The sequence below is a fragment of the Cervus elaphus genome, chromosome 14 (genome assembly GCF_910594005.1).
Source record: "Cervus elaphus chromosome 14, mCerEla1.1, whole genome shotgun sequence".
Lineage (NCBI taxonomy): Eukaryota > Metazoa > Chordata > Mammalia > Artiodactyla > Cervidae > Cervus > Cervus elaphus.
In genome coordinates this window covers 16,618,693-16,641,554 of record NC_057828.1, presented here as the reverse complement: position 1 = coordinate 16,641,554, position 22,862 = coordinate 16,618,693, and positions in this window count along the sequence as shown.

Sequence of the window (22,862 nt, the reverse complement as noted above, 5' to 3'; positions counted from 1 at the left end):
TAAACTCTGGGAGTTGGTGATGGACAGGGAGGCCTGGCATGCTGCGATTCATGGGGTCACAAAGAGTCGGACACGAATGAGTGACTAAGCTGAACTGAACACACAAAAGGTAGTTTGGCTACAACAGTCCACTCAAATAAAGAAAAATATTTGAGGCAAGTGTATCAAATGCTACTTAATACCCACCACCCACAATCTTGGCATGATGCTGACCTTAACTCTACCAAGATTTATTCCTTTAAAGAATAATAAAATAAAAATCAGAAAGTTGTACAAATCTTTATAAAACACACACTTTCTTGAAAGTTCTTGCTTGTTCTGCTCAGAGACCTTAAAATATTGATTGTACTTTATATATATATATAATACATACTACAAGTGGCTCAGGAGTGATCTGTTTTCCAGATGAGTTCTTGTTAGCACCATCATTCACTAAGGAACTTGTGCCAGAACAGATAGTAAATTATCTGTTAAATTATCCATTATTAGCTTGAGTCTACGCACAACTTCAGGTTTCTCTCTACCTTTTCTTTTTTGCAAGTCCTGGAGGATCAAGCAAAATTGGCAAGCACCATCTCCCAGAAAACTATCTTACCCGCACCTATACTTTTCTTTCCTTGAGTTGTCATTCTCTGTGCTGCCCTTGACCATTTTGCTCTATTGTCTCTAGAGATGCATGTTATCTCACCTGCACCCAGGAACACACTCCTAAGTCTAGATCAGCCGACCATGTGGGCCTGCAGACCATCATGATCCTGATGTTTGTAGGAGGTTTATCCTCCTAATACATCTTCTACCACAGGCCCTTAGATCACTGCTCCACTCAGGAATCATGTGGACCTAATTTACCTGCTTTCAGATTATCAGGGCTCAACCCCTTTCTATTCCCAAGAAAACATCTCTTCTATGCTTTTGGGCTTTTGTAGTGGGTCCCAATGCCGTTCCAAAACTAATTGCTAATCTGGTCGCTCTCTGGATCTTATAAAGGAAACCATCAGAGGTTAAAAAGATAGTCACAGAAGGCTCAGTTCAAGCACAGGTTAATGTCACTTCCTGAGTTATTGCTTCTTGTCAGCATACAAACTCAGTTGAGTCTTCTTGTAGGTCCAAACCACTTTCTTTATAGTAATTTTCAAATTTTCAACAGAGCCGTTTAGTTTACCCTGAATTTTAGATGGTCTTTGATATCATTTTAAGTTTAGTAGAAAATCATATGTACAAAGTTTGTATTTATTATTCTCTCTTATGAGCTTATTGGCCCCAGTGATATTTAAGAGATAAGATGAATGTTTCAAGTAACACTGAAAGTGTGCTACATTGATTTGTATTTGTTCTATATTGCTATTCTAGTTTCTCAATTTAGTCCATAGGAAAAAAAGGAAAAGAACAGGACTATACGTACCTGTCTTGCATCTGCTAAATATATCTATGATTATTTAAATACCCATACCTTCAAACACAGATCACACCCAAGTACTGCATTTAAGACTCTTTTATTGATTATGAGGGCTACTCCATTTCTGCCATGGGATTCTTGCTCAAGTAGTAGATATAATGGTTATCTGAATTAAATTCACCAAGTCCCATCCATTTTAGCTCACTGACTCCTAAGATGCTGATATTTACTCTTGCCATCTCCTGCTTTTTTAGAAGAAAGTGAAAGTCTCTCAGTCGTGACTGACTCTTTATGGACTATACAAGACTCATAGACTATACAGTCCATGGAATTCTCCAGGCCAGAATACTGGAGTGGGTAGCCTTTTCCTTTTCCAGGGAATCTTCCCAATCCAGGGATCAAACCCAGGTCTCACATATTGTGGGCAGATTCTTTACCAGCTGAGCCACAAGGGAAGACCTGCTTGACCACGTCTAAATTATCTCGATTCATGGACCTAACATTCCATTCAATATCACAATTATTCAAATTTATACCCCAACCACTGATTCCAAAGAAGCTGAAGCTGATCAGTTCTATGAAGACCTCAGAACTAACACCAAAAAAGATGTCCTTTTCATCATAGGGGATTGGAAGTAAAGAGATACCTGGAGTAACAGGCAAGCTTGACCTTGGGAGTACAAAATAAAGCAGGGCAAAGGCTAACAGAGTTTTGCCAAGAGAATGCACTGGTCATAGCAAACACCCTTTTTCAACAACACAAGAGACGACTTTACACATGGACATCAACAAATGGTCAACACTGAAATCAGGCTGATTATATTCTTTCTAGCCAAAGATGGAGAAGCTCTATACAGTCAGCAAAAACAAGACCTGGAGCTGACTGTGGCTCAGATCATCAGCTTCTCATAGCAAAATTCAGGTTTAAACTAAAGAAAGTGGGGAAAACCACAAGGCCAGCCAGGTACAACTTAAATCAAATTCCCCATAAATATATAGTAGAGGTGATAAATAGATTCAGAGGATTCAATTTAGTAAACAAAGTTCCTGAAGAACTATGGACAGAGGTCTGTAATATTGTAGAGGAGATCCTAAAGAAAAAGGAAAGCAAGAAGGCAAAGTGGTTGTTTCTGGGGTCTTTACAAATAGCTGAAGAAAGAGAAGTGAAAAGCAAGGGAGAAAGGGAAAGGCACACCCAACTCAATGCAGTGTTCCAGAGAATATCAAGGAGAGACAAGAAGGTCTTCTTGTATGAACAATGCAAAGAAATAGAGGAAAACAACAGAAGGAGAAAGACGAGAGATCTCTTCAAGAAAACTGAAAATATCAAAGCAACATTTCATCCAAAGATGGGCACAATAAAGGACGGGAATGATAAAGATCTAATAGAAGCAGAGGCGATCAAGAAGAGATGAAAGAATGCACAGAACTGTACAAAAAAAGTCTCAGTGACCCAAATAACCACAATGATGAGGTCACTCACCCAGAGCCAGGCATTGTGGAGTGTAAACTCAAGTGGACCTTGGGAAACACTGCTGTCAAGAAAGCTAGTGGAGTCGATGGTATTCCACCAGAGCTATCTAAAATCCTAAAAGCTGATGCACTCAACATGTCAGCAAATCTGAAAAACCCAGCAGTGGCCACAGGACTGAAAAAGGTCAGTCTCATCCCATTTCCTAAGAAGGGCAGTACTAAAAAGTGTCCAAACCACTGCACCATTGCAGTCATCTCCAAAGCTAGTAAAGTAATGCTCAAAATCCTGCGTGCTAGATTTCAGCATTATGCGAACTAAGAGCTTCTAGATGAGCAAGCTGGGTTTAGAAAAGGCAAAGGGACCAGAGATGAAATTGCCAACATTACCTGGGTCATAGAGAAAGCAAGCAGATTCAATAAAAGCATCTACCTCTGTTTCATTGACTATGCTAAAGCCTTTGACTGTGTGCATCTAACAAACTGTGGAAAACTCTTAAAGAGATGAGAATACCAGACTATCTTACCTGCCTCCTAAGAAACCTGCATACTGGTCAAGAAGCAACAGGTAGAACCTAGTAGGGAACAACTGACTGGTTCAGGATTGAGAAAAGTGTACAACAAGGCTGTTTATTGTCACCTGTTTATTTAACTTATATGCAGAGCCCACAATGAGCAATGCTGGGCTGGAAGAGTTACAAGCTGGAATCAAGATAGTTGGGAGAAGTATCAACAACCTCAGATATGAAGATGATGCCACTCTGATGGCAGAAAGAAGAGGAACTAAAGAATCATCTGGTGAGGGTGATGAAGGAAAGTGGAAAAGCCAGCTTAAAACTCAGTATTAAAAAACTAAGATCATGACATCTGATCCTATCACTTCATAGCAATCAGAAGGTGAAAATGTGGAAGTAGTAACAGATTTCCACCCCTTGGGCTCTCAAATCATCATGGATGGTGATGGCAGCCATAGAAGACAATTGCTTCTTGGCAGGAAAGCCTATGACAAAGACAGTGTGTTAAAAACAAAGACATCACAAAGATCCATACAGTCAAGTATATGGTCTTTCCAGTAGTCATGTGTGGTTGTGAGAGCTGAACCATGAAGAAGGCAGAGCACTGTAAAATTTCAAGCTGTGGCGCAGGAGAAGACTCTTGAGAGTCCCGTGGACAGCAAGCAGATCAAACCAGCCAATCCTAAAGGAAATCAACCCTAAACATTAATTATAAGGACTGATGCTAAAGTTCCAATACTTTGGCCATCTGATGCAAAGAGCTGACTCATTGGAAAATACCTGATGCTGGTAAAGATTAAAGGCAGGAGAAGAGGGTGACAGAGGATGAGATGTTTGGATGGCATCATGGATGCAATGTGCATGAACTTGGGCAAACTCCGGGAGATGATGAGGCACAGTGAAGCCTGGAGTGCTGCAGTCCATGGGGTCATGAAGAGTCAAACTCGACTTGGAAACTGGACAAGAACACCTTCAAATACACACAGAGACACCATAGTCATGCTTTCTATTGATTAAGTCTGAAGGTTGTGCTAGAGGTATAGAGTTCTTCTGAACCTCTCAACAGTATAACTATGCCATTTTTGGAATGTCTACCTAGCAAATGTAAATACAGGCACTGCCATAAGCAGCCTGATTTCACTTGTCAACATTATAATAATCATATAGGTTAGTGAGAGATGAAGTAATAAAGTTAGGGAGCTTGAAATTGGACTTTACTTGGGGCTATGACCAACCTAGACAGCATACTAAAAAGCAAAGACATTACTTTGCCAACAAATATCCGTCTAGTCAAGGCTATGGTTTTTCCAGTAGTCATGTATGGATGTGAGAGTTGGACTATAAAGAAAGCTGAGTGCCAAAGAATTGATGCTTTTGAACTGTGGTGTTGGAGAAGACTCTTGAAAGTCCCTTAGACTGCAAGGAGATCCAACCAGTCCATCCTAAAGGAGATCAGTCCTGGGTGTTCATTGGAAGGACTGATGTTGAAGCTGAAACTCCAGTACTTTGGCCACCTAATGCAAAGAACTGACTACTTGGAAAAACCCTGATGCTGGGAAGTATTGAAGGCAGGAGAAGGAGACTACAGAGGATGCAATGGTTGGATGGCATCACTGACTCAATGGAGATGATATTGAGTAAACTCTAGGAGTTGCTAATGGACAGGGAAGCCTGGCGTGCTGTAATCCATGGGGTAGCAAAGAGTTGGACATGACTGAGTGACTGAACTATACCAAGGCAGTAAACATCCACAAAATTGTATATTTGATGTGATCTGGTCATAAATTTGTTACATTAACCAACAGAATTTATTTGCATGATAGTTTGACTGACTAGGTATACTTTCCTCTTTTACTTCACTACATAGTTACTATTTAATATAAAACTCCATTTTTATCTCAATTTGCAGTCTTTTTCATTTAAAGAATATGTCTTTGCTGAAGTGATCCCCCTAAAAAATACACAAACAAACTCTCTCACACACACAGATACGCCTATATATTTGTTGTTTTTCAGATGGCCAGTCTAATTGTATATATTATACTAACCTTAATAAATTACAGAAGCATAAATTAAATTCTGAACTCTAATTTTTCCTTGTTCTGTAGTTAGAAATACTTTGTTAATTTGAGGGGAAAATGATGTGATAGGAAAAGAGGCTGAGAATTAAATCAAGGTCTTAGACTACATGGCTTGTACTTTTAAATTGGATGCTTTATATAAATTTACCATTGTCTTATGGAATACCATTCATTTTACTTTTCCAACCCATGCAATTTTAAAAATTGTTTTAATTTTTCTTAAAGTAGGAAATATTTATTTTCATAGACAAGTCCATGATTAGAATCACATTGAGTTTCTGAACTGTCATTTTAAACACCTAAGAAAAAAAATTTTATTCATTTGATACTCTATAAGCCATTTTAAAATATACTTAAAGTACTTCTGATCATTTTCTGCCATGCTGGTTTTTAACCGTAATCATCTGTATAGATATTGCCAATTGCCTGAACCTAATAAAGCAGGCAATCCTATCCAAGGTTTTGTTGATGTCATTTATATTTTTGTTTTCTATACAAAGTTTTCATGTTACTTTTTGATGTTATCTGAGTGAACAAACTCAGATGTATGTATGGATGTCATGTATGGATGTGAGTGTTGGACTGTGAAGAAAGCTGAGCACCGAAGAATTGATGCTTTTGAACTGTGGTGTTAGAGAAGACTCTTGAGAGCCCCTTGGACTGCAAGGAGATCCAACCAGCCCATCCTAAAGGAAGTCAGTCCTGAGTGTTCACTGGAAGGACTGATGCTGAAGCTGAAACTCCAATACTTTGGCCACCTGATGTGCAGAGCTGACTCATTGGAAAAGACCCTGATGCTTGGAGGGATTGAGGGTGGGAGGAGAAGGGGACAGCAGAGGATGAGATGGTTGGATGGCATCACCGACTCAATGGACAGGAGTTTGAGTAATCTCTGGGAGCTGGTGATGGACAGGGAGGCCTGGCGTGCTTCGATTCATGGGGTCGCAAAGAGTCGGACACGACTGAGCAACTAAACTAAACTGAACTGAGTAAACAAACTACATTTTTTTTTTCAGTGATCTTACACTTAGTGACAAACCACAACTTTAGAACCCTTACACTCAACATGAAAATTCCTAGGCAGTAGTCAGTTGTTTGTCATTAGATTTAAAATTTGTGAGGTTTTCTCCAACTTACTTTTTTGTCCCTTTGAGAACTAGAATGGAACTTGCTTCAAAAGATATCCTGGTTTTGAGACATGATTTTCAGGAGACCTCTCTGTACAAACCAAAAAGTCCTTCATAAACAAATGTCATTCTTTTTATTGTTTTTCCATTTTGGGCATATAGCAAATTGAACATGTGTCCAAAAGTGACTATTGCCCTTTGCTTTCCTACTGCTTGTGATGTGGTGGTTTTCTTGTTGGCTCTCTTTCTATCTGGACATACTTTTCTAACTTACTCAACCTGTCAGCATGTGAGCTTTTTTCTCTAAGTGGTTACAATACAGACCAAGCGTTACAAAGTAAAATACCTATAGGTCCCAGATATTAACAAAATATGTAATATAAAGTGGATATATGTAGGAAAAGTTTACTGTTAAAAATAGAATGCAATTTTGTTATTTTTATTGAACTTTATTATAACATTTAATATAATAAAATCGTATGTGATCAGTTTAGCTCAGTCACTCAGTCATTTCCGATTCTTTGTAACCCCATGGACTGCAGCACGCCAGGCTTCCCTGTTCAGCACCAACTCCTGGAGCTTGCTCAAACTCTTGTCCATTGAGTCAGTGATGCCATCCAACCATCTCATCTGCCGTCGTGCCCTTCTTCTCCTGCCTTCAATCTTTCCCAGCATCAGGGTCTTTTCAAAGGAGTTGGCTCTTTGCATCAGATGGCCAAAGTACTGGAGCTTCAGCACCAGTCTTTCCAATCAATCCTGAAATCAATTCAGAATTAATTTCATTTAGGATTGACTGGTTTGATCACCTTGCAGTCCAAGGGACTCTCAAGAGTCTTCTCCAACACTACAGTTCAAAAGCATCAATTCTTTGGTGCTCAGCCTTCTTTATGGTCCAAATCTCACATCTCACATCACATGACTACTGGAAAAACCAAAGCTTTGACTAGACGGACCTTTGTCAGTAAAGTAGTCTCTGCTGTTTCATATGCTGTCTAGGTTTGTTGTAGCTTTTCTTCCCAGGAGCAAATGTCTTTTAATTTCATGGCTGCAGTCACCATCTGTAGTGATCTTGGAGCTGAAGAAAATAGTCTGTCACTGTTTCCATTGTTTCCCCATCTATTTGTCATATGTGATGCTGGATAAAAATAGCTACTTGTAAATTTCTAAATTTGATATATGAATTTTTTTCTTTCTGTACAAATTTTTGGTAAAATTCTCACATTTATGAGCAGATATTAAGATGTTCAATTTCTTTTTCTCCTTATATGTATCATTTATTTTATATGTCTGTTTTATTCTAAATGGAATGTATTAATAGTTACTCTCTTGCTATAACTGTATTTATAAATGTGCACTTGCTAAGTTGCTTCAGCCATGCCTGACTCTGTGACCCTAGGTACTGTAGCCTGCCTGGCTTCTCTGTCCGTGGGATTCTCCAGGCAAGAATACTGGAGTGGGTTGCCATGCCCTCCTCCAGGAGATCTTCCCCACCCAAGGATCAAACCCACATCTCTTATGTCTCCTGCATTGGCAGGCAAGTTCTTTACTACTAGTACCACCTGGGATTTATTTGCATTTCTAGAATAAATAAGTGCATAGAGATTCATAGAGGTCCATGTCCATTTTTAAAAATACCACTTATAATAGCATTAAAATATGAAATATTTAGGGAAAATTTGACAAAAGATGCACAAATTTTGCATACTAAACTGCAAAACATGACTGATAGAAATAAAAGAATACCTAAACAAAAAGTTAGGTATATTTTGCTTAGGCATTGGACACTAAGTATTTTTAATTCATCAGTTTCCAAACAATCACAATGTAGATTCATCATTGTATCAATCTTGAAAAAGAATAATGTTGGAAGACTTGAAATACATGATTTCAAGGTAATCAAGACAGAGTTATATTATTGTCAGGCAGATAAATCAATCAGTGGAACAGAGAAGAGAGTGCATAAGTAGATCCCCATCAAAATGGTCAATTCATTCTTATCTTTTCATCAAATAGTGTTGGAAAAGTATATAGTAAAATGCAAAATGAGTTTTATTTATTTAATTTATATATTTGTAAATAAAACTCACTACTTAGCACATGCTATACAGAAAAACACACAAAATGGTCACAGAGCTACATAATTTTTACCTATGTATAGCTAAAACAATAAAATATCTGGATGGAAAATAGAAAAGAAAACCTTAGTGTTCTTTGATGACAAAGAGTCCTTAATACAAAATAAAATTTTTAAAAGTAAAAAGAAAAATCATAAATTGAACTTTCTTGGGGGAAAAAAAAACTGTTCTTCAAAAAGCACTGTTAAATAGAAAGGTGATCCACAAGTTATATATAGATATAAATATATTTTTAACAAATGCATGTGTGCTCCATCATTCAGTTGTGTCCAACTCTTTGAGACCCCACAGTCCACCAGGCTCCTCAGTCCATGGAAATTTCCAGGCAAGAATACTGGAGTGGACTGCCATTTCCTACCCCCGGGGATTTACCTGACCCAGGATTCAAACCCACGTCTCTTGTGTCTCCTGCTTTGGCAGGTGGATTCTTTATTACAGCACCATCTGGGAAGCTTTTTAATAAATATATATGATACATAAAATTTTGTAAACATATATATGTATTTGCATTTATGTTTACATAGATGGCATTCTTCAAAGAAAAAATATATATATAAATTGGAAAGCATTTGAACAAAACCAAAGGAAACTTTGGATAGCAAAGTATCACAAGAACAGTTTCTCAACTTCAGCTATTTAGAAAATAGAAAATGCAAATTAAGACTATAGTGAAATTTCATGATGAACCAATTAGAGCAGCTAAAATTAAAATCATACTAACTGTTGGCAGGGATGTGAAGCAACTGTAGCATCCATAAACTATAAGGCAATGTAAAATAATACAACTACTTTTGAGAAAAAGAGTTTGGCAATTTGTTTGAAAAGTTAAAGATATATCAATATAGGATCCAGACATTCTCCTACTATGTATTTATCAAAGATAAATAAAATATATACCTATGCAAAAACTTGTGCACCAGCTTTAATACCAGCAGTATTTGTAACAAACAAAATGTAGAAAAAATCCCAACGTCCAACAGTAGGTGAAAGCATACAAAAATTGTGGTAGATTCTTATAATGACATTTTTTTTTTAAGAAAAACAGAATATACTGCTGATATACAACATGGATTGAACCAAAAAGAATCATGTTGAGTGAATAAAGCCAGACTTCCATTTCATCTTACAAAAAAAAAAAAAAGCCAACTATATTGTACATTATATAAAGTACATATTCATTACATAAAGTCTACAAAAATAAACTAATCTATAGTGATAGAAATTTGATGTTTTGCCTGGGACAGGGAGAGTCAGGTGGGAGGAGTTACAAAGGATCAGGAAGAAACTCTGGGTGATGATGGCACTCACTTCTCTGATGAAGTTATGGTCTTGGGACTGTACAAGTATGTCAGAACTTATCAAATAGTATCCTTTAATTACATACAGCTTATTTAATGTCAGTTATACTTGAAAGGCATAAAAATATATATTTACAGTTCAATACTAGCAGTCATGTCTTTGCCCTACTTTGATATTTCTGGATTTTATTGATTTTTTAAATAAAACTAATATTAGATGGTTTTCCTTCAAAATTAGTGGTTCTATTAATTAATAAACATATTGTTAGTCTTGATGCCTGTATATTTTATCCTAGATAACACATATTTGGTGAAAAGAAAAAACTTTTAATAAATTTAAATATTTATAGGAGTTTTTTATAATAGTTACAGTGAGGTAATAAGAGAATTCTAATTATACTTTCTAATTTATTTATTAAAAATGTATACAATGAAACTAATATAAACATTATAAGTAAAACACTATCCATAATTAAAGTATAATTTAATTTTTCTGAAAGCACAACAATGAAAATATACATTTTAAAATCAAGTGCATTTTTCTCAAATGATTTGGGCTATATCTTTGATTTACCAAAGAAAAATATTTAGGAATGCCAACCAAATATCACATTATCAAAATATTTTGAGATGCTACATTAATAATCTTCAAGTTTCAGAAATTAGTTTTTCAAAGAAAGGCAGGCCTAAATTAATGAAATGTCATTCATTCTTACCAAACAGTTCCTCTGTTCCACCACCAGCAGACATCATCATTTGAAGACTCTAGCTTTGAAATCAAGCAAATCTTCACTGAAGTCCAGGCTTAAGACTTTCTAATATTTATATTCTAGTAAGTTAGTTAATCATCTTGATTTTTTTCCTTCAATAATAAAGGAAATTTATCGAGATGATATTAGTGAATATTAAACTGAAATGTCTATCAAGTGCTTAGCACATGATAAAATTCAAAGTGACAGCTAATAATATTAAAACATTTTAAATACTTATTTTAAAAATAATAAATGGTCTGTTAGTAAAAATTTTGTGCAAAGGGCAAATTTGTCTTTAGTGTTTCTTCAAACTAATGTTTATTTCAATTTCATTACCTTGGTTATTGATCTTTTCATATTATCATGGCCCATATCATGTGGATCAAACACAACTTTCTTAAATTCTTCAAAGTGTATTAACTCAGTGTCTCAATTTTATGGTCAGAGTATGCAAACATTCCTGTTTGCAAGTTAACCTTCAAAGGTAGAACATATGCTTTTTATTACTTATTTGCTGTAAAATGATGACTTATGCTTAAGGGGTGGTTTCGTCAGAAAAGATAAGAAATTTAGGCCAAAAAGTGTGATAGGTATTTTTAAACAAATTAGTCTCTTGCATATCTTACATTATAAGGTGTATAAACAAATCCATCAGATAAAAAAACCCAGGCTCTGTAGAAAACAGATATATCTAAGAAGAGGTACATGCCACAAAAGTAAAACAGAAAACAAAACTATGAATATATAATATTCACATTACAATTGTAATTTTATTTCTGAAATGCCTTCTTGGAAAATTTTATTATATAATTCTAAATTGAAATTAAGACTCTCAAAGAATATAAAAGCAACAGAAACAACAAAGTAACCGCATCCTAAGTTGCTAGATTATGTAGGTATACTAACTGGGAAACTGAGATATAGGAACATAGGGAAATAAGAGGGAAAGCAAGATTTGCATTTGAAGAGGGAAGATACCATTTGTGTATTTTAATTCAAAATACCACTTTGCTGTATATTAAAATGAACACGTACTGTAAAACTAGAGCTTCCATTGTGGCTCAGTGGTAAAGTATCTGTAGGAGATGCAAGAGACCCGGGGTTTGATCCCTGGGTCAGGAAAATCCCCTGGAGAAGGAAATGGCAACCCACTCCAGTATTCTTGCTAGGAAATCCCAGGACAGAGCAGCCTGACAGGCTACAGTCCATGGGGTCACAAAAGAGTCAGACAAGATTTAAAAATCTAGTTAAATATAATCTTTTTTTTTTTAATGGCAGTATACTAACACATATATATGGAATTTAAAAAGATGATTTTAGTTTATGGAAATAAATGTAATTCTCACTGTTATGAGGCATATATAGAAGTATTAATTTAGAATTCTGTTATTCATAACATAGTTTATTATATATTATGTTCAGTTAAACATAAATTGTAATTTTACCGACACTTGGAACTCATGCATTGAATAGAAGGTATTTTTATTATAATTTAATCATCTTTCTTTAATCAAAGAAAAGCCACAGTGTCCAGACTGTTGTCTTCTTCATCTATAAAAGCTTAAACTACATATTTTGAGCTCTGATACTGCAATGATTTCCTATTAAGATTTTGTTAAGAGTTTAAAAATTATTTAATCAGAAAACTTGTAACTCTTCAAAAAATTCTGCTATACCCTGAAGCAGTCATTATTAACAATTCATCTTGTTCACATAAATACACACCAATACCTATACACATATATTCTTTTTAATTAAAAATATGGCATGTCTATTTTCCAGACCATTTATCTCATTAGATTTACTAACCTCAACAGTGATAGTATATAATTTATTAAAGGATATGATCTTATGTCCAGAGTTTTGCCATCACCTATGATATTGATTATCACATTCTTTTGGACACAAGTTTACATATTTGTTTTGTTTGTTCCTTTTTGTTTGTTTGTTTTCTAAGACCGATTGGTTGGGGTAAAGCTCCAAGTTGTTGCTATAATAAAAGAACTATGGCATATTAGTGGTTTAAACCAATTGTTAATTTCTCACTCATCCAATGGTAATCGGTTGGTGAACAAAACAGAGACCAGCCTCCACCCTCAGAGACCCAGGGTGACTAAGCCATTTTCTACATATGTATTCCAGCTGCCCTGAAAATATCCTCTGTTACAAACTAACTATAATGTAAAAAGGCATTAGGGACCCCTATAGGAGATACATCTTTACAATTTTGGCCTGAAATAACACACACAGGGGTTCAAAACAAGCCTCCCCAAAATGTATCACTTTTGCATGAGGATTATTTTGAGCCAAAGGCAATCAATACTGCAGATTCAAGTGATACTACTGTCTTTCCCTCAACTACCTAGAAGGTTTTTAATTGGGACTTTTTCCCAGAAAAGAGTTATTGCCAGAGATAAATTTTATCTAATGAGCCCCATCTATCTGGCAGGCATGTGTGCTCAGTCACTTCAGTCATGTCTGACTATTTGTGACACCTGGACTGCAGCCCACCAGGCTCCTCTGTCCATAGAATTCTCCAGGCAAGAACACTGGAGTGGGTTGCCATGCCCTTCTCCAGGGAATCTTTCTGACCCAGGAATTGAACCTGCGTCTCCTGCATCTCCTGGCACTGCAGATGAATTCTTTACCACTGAGCCCCTGGGGAAGCCCTCCTATTTCACAGGGCACGTAATTCCTAAACATCTAATCTTTTTAATGTCCTATGAATGACTCTTGCCCTTGAAAGCCCTACAGGCCTATCCTATTCCTTAGGTCAGGTGGTAAAATGGTATTCATTTTAACATTCTGTCTTTGAATATACTTGGAATATCTGACCCTCTTGTGTAAGTGGGATTTAAAATTAAATTTGTTTTTTCCTTGTTAATCTGTCTCATGTCAATTTAATTCTCAGAACAACCAGAAGAACCTAGAAGAGTAAAGGAAAGTTTTCTTCCCACTCAACACACACATCCTTCTAGATCTAGAAGGAATACCTCTGAAACAGAGCAGGACCCTATCATCCTGCCCTGCCATGCCCTACACCTGCCTTTTGTCTGTAGAAAATATTTAGCTAAAGAATAAGTTTAATCAGAGAAGTTAGAAAATGCAGAAACAAAGGAAAACAGCAAAACAGGACAAAACAATAATAGTTTAGTCAATAAACAAAATCAAGGACATTTAGTTCCTTCTCAAGGGCTAAGACAATATTATGAGTCATATTCAGTGAACTGTCTTATAGATACTGAAATCACGACCAGGTGGAAGAATGTTAACTGCATGATGACCATGACATAAGCTGCCACAATTCTGAGAATTGGCCTCAAGGAAATGGGAACAAACTGATTCTGGAACTGGAGATTAACTGTTCTTAAAACAATCAAGATAACACTGATCAGACCACAGAATAATTTCATGATGATGGTCAGAGCTGACTCTGCTGTTTTTGCACATAGCCCCCTTCCTCCATCTATAAAAGTTCTTTTCCATTGAATGTCTGGGGATGGGGAGTGGGGAGAAGGACGCTTTCAGATAGGAGTCCACCCTCTACTAGCAAGGAGACAGGGGCACAGTCTTTGTCAGCCACTCTGAACAAGTTTAAAATATGGAACAAAAAATATAAATTTCTCTGGACTATTTTATACAAAGTTTAACAGATAATCAGAGTAGGAAATGGCCACCCACTCCAAAATTCTTGCATGGAAAATTCCATTGGACAGAGCCTGGCTCGTTACAGTCCATGGGGTCACAAAGAATTGGACAAGACTGAGCACACATGCCTTAATTGATAGTTGTTAATATAGTTTGAAATATATCCCATTCCACCAGCAGTTTATAAAAGTGCCTTTCCCCTTATGTTTTCATTAATACTGATACTGTCAACAGTTCAAATTTTCAAGCACCTTACTTGAATAAAGATGTTATATTTGTGTTTTATTTTACATTTTTAGTGTACTAGTAAGTTTGTGTGTATCTCATTTTTAAAGGACATTTACACTGCTTACTCTAAAATTCATTTGCATACTCTTTGCCTAATTTTCTAATCTTTATATTTGTATTTTTTCCTCAATTTTGTGCTTGAAAAAAATTACAAATTGTAAATACTCATCCATTTCCAGTCACATAGGATGCAAATACTTGAAGTGTACTGTTGACTTTTACTTCATTTCATTTTAATTAGAGATCCCATATATCTGAAATATTAATAATATAAATTTATCAAGTTGAAAATAATCATTCAAAATGCAATGCCAATTGAATTATTAATTCACTGCACTAACATGTCCTCCTGGTAGGAACTTCTGTCAGGAGATGTTTGTTCCTCCAAGTTCAGGGCTTTCTGAGCAAAGAGCTCTGGTACAACGATGATTAAATGGTAGCTTGCCTCTGAAGTTAGAGATAATGAATTTCCCCAGAGCCATATGCTCCCATTCAAATGGTAATTGAGTTTAGACATATTTTTCTAATCTCCCTGGTGGCAATTGCTTACATTTCAGGGTAAAGAACTTCCTTTCCTTCCCCAAGAGAGTGTTCATAGCTCAGAATGAAACAGAAAGCGAGATGTCTCTGTCTTCAGAGGAGAGGATGGGTATCTGTGTCATCTGAATGCTGAGTTTCATAATCTCAGAGCCCCTCTTCTCTGGTATAGACCACCTGTGTCTGCGGAGGTCAGTGGGTGCTCAACATTCTCAGAGCAATCTCTGTGGGACAGAGATTTGGGGCTGGGGCACTGCCTCGAGCCTCTCTGTAAATAAGAGTTATTTTCTCTGATCTAAACATGTGTGTGTGTGTGTGTGTGTGTGTGAGTTTATGTGAGTTTTGCTGCTCAGTTGTGTCTGACTTTCTGCAACCCTTTGGACTGTAGCCCACCAGACTCCTCTGTTGGGTGGATTCTTTACCTGCTGAGACATTAGGAAAGCCCAATCTCATATGTGATAGCCTCTTATGTTTATACTTCTACGAGTGTATATACTACATACTACACGCTATACATATTAGAGTATGCTATATTTACTATTTATACTATATACACCCAAAGAATTTCAAAGAATTGTACATATATATGTATAATATATAGTGTTTATATATATATATGTATACACTAACAGTTAACAGTAAAAGAAACATTTAAAATATAACTTAAAAATAGCAGATTTTTATCTGGAAAGGGGCATGATAAATCAGGAAGAATGAACATGGATACAAGAGCTTAAGGATTGTCATGATTTTGGACTTCAGTAAAACTTTATTTATTTATTTATTTGCTGCCAAAGAATGCTCAAACTACTGCACAATTGCACTCATCTCACACACTAGTAAAGTAATGCTCAAAATTCTCAAAGGCAGGCTTCAGCAATACGTGAATCGTGAACTTCTAGATGTTCAAGCTGGTTTTAGAAGAGGCAAAGGAACCAGAAATCAAATTGCCAACATCTACTGGATCACCAAAAGAGCAAGAGAGTTCAAGAAAAACATCTATTTCTGCTTTATTGACTAAGTCAAAGCCTTTGACTGTGTGGATCACAATAAACTGGAAAATTCTAAAAGAGATGGGAATACCAGACTTCTTGAGAAACCTGTATGCAGGTCAGGAAACAACAGTTAGAACTGGACATGGAACAACAGACTGGTTCCAAATAGGAAAAGGAGTACGTCAAGGCTGTATGTTGTCGCCCTGTTTATTTAACTTATATGCAGAGTACATCATGAGAAGTGCTGGGCTGGAAGAAGCATAAGCTGGAATCACGACTGCCGGGAGAAATATCAATAACCATAGATATGCAGATGACACCACCTTTATGGCAGAAAGTGAAGATGAACTAAAGAGCCTCTTGATGAAAGTGAAAGAGGAGAGTGGAAAAGGTGGCTTAAAGCTCAACATTCAGAAAACTAAGATCATGGCATCCAGTCCCATCACTTCATGGCAAATAGATAGGGAAACAGTGGAAACAGTGGCTGGCTTTATTTTGGGGGGCTCCAAAATCACTGTAGATGGTGATTGCAGCCATGAAATTAAAAGACACCTATTCCTTGGAAGGACAGTTATGACCAACCTAGATAGCATATTAAAAAGCAGAGACATCACTTTGTCAACATAGGTCCATCTAGTTAAGGCTATGGTTTTTCCAGTGGTCATGTATGGATGTGACAGTCGGACTGTGAAGAAAGCTGAGTGCCGAAGAATTGATGCTTTTGAACTGTGGTGTTGGAGAAGACTCTTGAGAGTCCCTTGGACTGCAAGGAGATCAAACCTGTCCATAATAAAGGAGATCAGCCCTGCGTGTTCATTGGAAGGACTGATGCGGAAGCTCAAACTCCAATACTTTGGCCACCTGATGTGAAGAGCTGTCTCATTGGAAAAGACCCTGATGCTGGGAAAGATTGGGGGCAGGAGGAGAAGGGGATGACAGAGGATGAGATGGCTGGATGGCATCACCGACTCAATGGACATGAGTTTGGGTGGACTCTGGGAGTTGGTGATGGACAGGGAGACCTGGCGTGCTGCGATTCATGGGGTCACAAAGAGTTGGACACGACTGAGCAACTGAACTGAACTTTCTTTGAAAGACATCTTTTGCACTTCTAAGAGGTTTATATTATGTTTTACATACCAAACAAATCCATCTGCAATTTTCCTCTTGTACTGCCTTTAAAAATATTATTTTGTTGTATATTCAGAAACTGACTCATACTATGATTGAATCTGTACCTGTAACACTTGTACAAAAGCATAATTTGTAGATTTGGGGCCAAAATAAGATATTTATATCCCCAATGAAAATTTAAGTGACCAAACTAGCCTACTTATCTAAATTAGGCTTCATTATTTTGCAAACAATAAGAAATCATCAAATATTTCCAGGGTCTTTAACATGAGGTCAAATAGGTCTAAGAAATCAATTGAGTATCTATTAATGATATCTCTTTCAAGAGTCAGAGAACTTTCCTTAAATACACCTAATTGCCATATGGTATAATATTCCTGCTGATAGTTAGGTTGGATGGGTTTATATTTAAAATTTATCTCTTCAGAGGACTCATCAAAAATAACCAAGAATAGTATGATGAGCTTTAGATCCTAGCTGGTGCATCCTCTGACTCTGTGACCCCATGAACTGTAGCTCACCAGGCTCCTCTGGCCATGGGATTTCCCAGGCGAGAATACTGAAGTGGGTTGACATTTTCTCCTCCAAGGGATCTTCTTGACCTAGGGATCGAATCCAGGTCTCCGTGTCTTCTGCATTGGCAGGAAAATTCTTTATCACTGAGCCACCTGGGAAGTCATTAGATCCCAGAGTACAACAGAAAGACACATTGTTTTGAGTAGCAAAGAGATAAAAGTGACATGCTCCTAATCAAACCTGTGAAACCCTTGGACATAGCAAATTGTCTCTACCAAATACTTCAGACTCAGTCCCAGGGTGTGGGATATCATTGGAAAGCTCATTTTTCAACACATCAAACAGGGTCAAAACTGCCGTCTGATACATATTTCCACTGTGTGTTGGTTAGAGAAGTTACATACAGTACTGCTTATTTTGTATCTCATAATGCTTAAGTCTCCATTACATAGTTTAAAAGAACACGTTGAAACCAGGGCCCAGAATTAAAATCATGACTTCAGGTTATTCTATTTAAGTTAATGTGCCTATGTTGGTCTTGGAAGGTATTTTTAAAGTGGTAAGAAGTAATTTTCTATGCTATATTTGTGTTTGTATGTGTACATTTACCAGCTTAGAAATGCTTTTTGTTTGCTTGTATGTTTTTTGTTTTTGTTTTTTAAGTTGAATGTCTCCAATACCCAATGTTTCTACTGGAAAATGAACAGTAACTAAATATGTATGTTTTTTTCTCAATCACCAAAAATGTGTCTTACTTGCCATTCTATATCTTCCATTCTCCCAAGCATTCAAATGTCAAAATTCAGCTAGACAGATTGAAGGTATTTGTATAACATAAGTTCTTAGCATGCCAAAAGTACGGACTACAAAGTATACAGTCAGTGTTCTTTTTTCCCCCAAGGAATGTGTGTTTCAAAACTCTGATGAATAATTTATCTTTAATAGAAACTTTGCATCAATGATACAATAATGTCCTGTAAAGTTCCTATTCTCTGATCACTGAGATTTTAGGTCCATATCACGTATGTATTGTGTGATTGTTTTCATATATAATGTTTTTCACTAGACATACAGAGGGTTTTTAAGGATTTTAAGACAGGAATTATGAAAGAAAGCAAGTGTTTATTGGACATTTACTATATGCTGGACACTATGCAGAGTGTGTTATGTAGATCATGATGACACTTCTTTGTATTATTATACACCATCTTTATTAAAAATTTATTTATTTTTAATTGAAGGATAACTGCTTTACAGTATTGTGTTGGTTTCTACTAAACATCAACATGAATCAGCTGTAGGTTTAACTCTGTCCCCTCCCACTTGGACATCCCTCCCACCTTCCTCCCCATCTCACCCTTCTAGGTTGTTAAGGAGCTCCAGTTTGAGTTCCCTGAGTCATATAACAAATTTCCATTGACTGTCTATTTTATATGTGGTAATGTACATTTCCATGTTACTCTGTCCATACATCCCACCCTCTTTTTTCTCCCCCACCAGATGATACACCATCTTTTTAGATGAGGAAAAGGAGGCTTAAAATTGTCACTTATCCAAGGATACATTATTAAGAAATGGTCAAGTTGGAATCAAACTTTGGAAGCTTGACTGCAAAAGCTCTTTCTGTCATCCTTTCATAATTTATACAGAATCAGTATAAGTTCTGAGTTTATGGACATTTCTAGTGATAATTTCATAGTATTTTCACCATGCTATATACTGACTTTCTTACCTTAACAAATTGAAATATTTAGGCAATACAAGACTATTTTTTCCTTGTTCAACATGTAATAGATTAAGACAATTTCCAGACTATTGATAAAACTACTTCAAGTCTAAATTCTTAGCATTTGATTATTGTGACAAAAGTGTTCTCTTGTACTTAGAATAAATTTGAATGATGGGCTGGGAGAATTATGAGTGAAATAACTGAGCACAGCTGATGATGAGTGACAAGGATCATAGCTACAGTTATCTTATAAAAAGTCAAAATACTACCACTTTTCTCTGTATATCTGAAGCCCTCAGAAGAAGAGGGTGGCATGGCTTTTCTGGAAGAGCCACTGAGGCAAGCCACGGTGTTTTACGGAACAGACACAGGCTAAGAGGGCGGCATGGCACTTTCTAGAACAGACTGGAAGCCAAGTTTCTACTGTGCTCTCTATGAGACAGTGAGGCTGGGGCTCCCTCCAAGCAGGAAACGTTGACCCACCCTGCTTCACCTGGGACTAGCACAGTATGCCCATCTTGTTAGGAGAAATACAAACACCCGAAAAGGTACCCATAATACATTTCTTTTTTTCTTTTTTTTTAGTTGAAAGCTAATTACTTTACAATATTGTAGTGGTTTTTGCCATACATTGACATGAATCAGCCATGGATTTACATGTGTTCCCCATCCCGATCCCCCGTCCCACCTCCCTCTCCATCCCATCCCTCTGGGTCTTCCCAGTGCACCAGCCCCGAGCACTTGTCTCATGCGTCCAACCTGGGCTGGCGATCTGTTTCACACTTGATGGTATACTTGTTTCAATGCTATTCTCTCAGAACATCCTACCCTCGCCTTCTCCCACAGAGTCCCAAAGTCTGTTCTGTACATCTGTGTCTCTTTTTCTGTTTAAAACCATAAACAGATCACTTCCAGGTCTATTATTAGAAAGGGAGTTCATAGGAAATACAGATGTATTGTCATCAAGTTCTTATCACGTTTAGGTGTTCCTTAAGACTTATTATTCATTTGGAGAATGAAAAGTATTTTAACCCCTTGTTTTGACATCATGGCTTTTGGAAAAATTGTTATGTTTGAGGGACATCTTACCATGAGTGACTTATAAATAGCTATTTTGTGGTTTGGTTTGGTGCACTAGGTTCTAGGAAACATTTGAGTCCTCTTGACCAGCTGATAAGAGGGCAATTAAAAATGTAAGTGATGGGTAGTAGGAGATGCTATTACATTTGATAAAACTGTATTGCGTAAAATAATTGTTGAACCAAGGATGCTATTGTACCTCAGAGTTTAAATCAATAATATCTAAGCATCTTGAAGTTATGTGCTGTCACCTGTATAATAAATTATACAGAAAAGAGATTATGAAATGTTAAAGTATTATAAGAATTTACTCTACTTGTTGTTAATAAAGTCCATGATATTTGATTTAGATGATAAGTAATTGCTTTCACGGTATCTGAGTTAGGTGCTATAAATATTTAGGAGATAATAGGCCTTCTGTCAAAACTCATCAGATATTCTTTGAACCTGTGAATTTCCAATTCATATCACCTCCTCCTGGGCTGATTAATTGAAAAGCATTGAGCCGAAATACTGTTGCTTTTCCTCACTGCACCACTGTTTTATACACATGATTTGATCTGCATAAGAGAAAAAATCCACCATAGATGCTACTTCAAGAGTGGAGCATATAAATAAAATAAGCCCATATAGTGAAGACCTAATTAATCAACTAAGTAATCCTAGGTAGATTAGTAAACAAATACAAGAGATTTTCCTGTGTTTCTTTTTAATATTCTCTCAAGATTTATATTTATGCATTGTCTGATCTAATGGCTTCTAGAATGCATAGAACTCCTGCAGATCAATACAACAATTTACACATCTGTCTCACTATATGAAAGGAAAATCATTTAAATGACTGCAATCACTCTTATAGGAAGCACTTTCAAATCTAAATAATAGATTCCTATCAAAAGAAGGTTTTGTCAAATGCATTTTCTAAACATTTAATGACCATTTCTTATGAATTATGGCACAAAGTAGAAAGCTCATTCATTTAGTGAAAACAGTATTTACATAAAATTATTTCAGGTTTAATTAATGTTTTATATTTGATGCACATTTAAGGTTTCTAAAGCTCTTTCATATAAAAGTTAACAAGGATATCTAAATCCCATTTTACAAATAATTAATACACGCTTCTGAGGGTTATAATAACTTGTCCAAATTCACAGAATTATACATAAGCAAGATTAAACCCTGATATTCAGGGTTTCTCATTCTATGTTAAATGATCTTTTGTCATACCATATTAAATACTTCTACCACATTATACCCTAGTCACATTAAGTACAGTGGGTGTTGGTCATCTCGAATACTTGAACATGAAAATGATGTACTTATGCCTCCCTCAAAAGGAATGCAAAACCATAATGTGTAGAATTCACAAAATAAGTAGGAGAGCAATGTCTAGTAAGTGTGGCTGAGTAAAAACAAGAGAAGAACTAATAAAAGGGAAACCCCAGAAAATAAAGAAAAATGGAATAAAAGAAAGAAATCAAAGGGAATCCAGTAGCTTCTAGTCATTTATTATTCTAGTTATTCACTTTGCCCAATATCTAAGTAGTCCAACACTTTATACTTGGTATAATTTCTCTGAATACACAAGTCTATAATTACTATCTTTGTACAACAATATTAAAAGTATAGATAAAAATTTTATTGCTAAGCTTTTTCTAGAATAAATTGCCTTATGTTCAAAGATAAAAAGTCATCTGAATTTATTTCTTTTTAAATTGTATTTGTAATTGGAGGATAATTGCTTTACAATGTTGTGCTGGTTTCTGCTGTGAATAAGCCATAATTATATATATATAATTATATATATAAACCCGTCCCTATTGAGCCTCCCTCCCCTCTCCCATCCCACTCCTCTAAGTCATCGCAGAAAGCCAGGCTGGGCTCCCTGTGTTATGTAGCAGTTTCCCACTAAGTATCTATTTTACACATGATAGTGTATATATGTTAATACTATTTTCTCAAGTCGCCCTTCGCTCTCCTTCTCTGGTTGTGTCTACAAGTCCTTTTCACTCCCAAGAATCTGCCAAGGTGTAATTAATGGAGTGAAAGCAAGAGTAGGTGCAAGGAGTGGGCAAGGGTGGGGTAGGAGAGTGGAGAAGCTGAGAAGACAGAAAGAGGAAGAGGAGATGGAGAGGGGGAGGATGGAAAGAGCAATCAA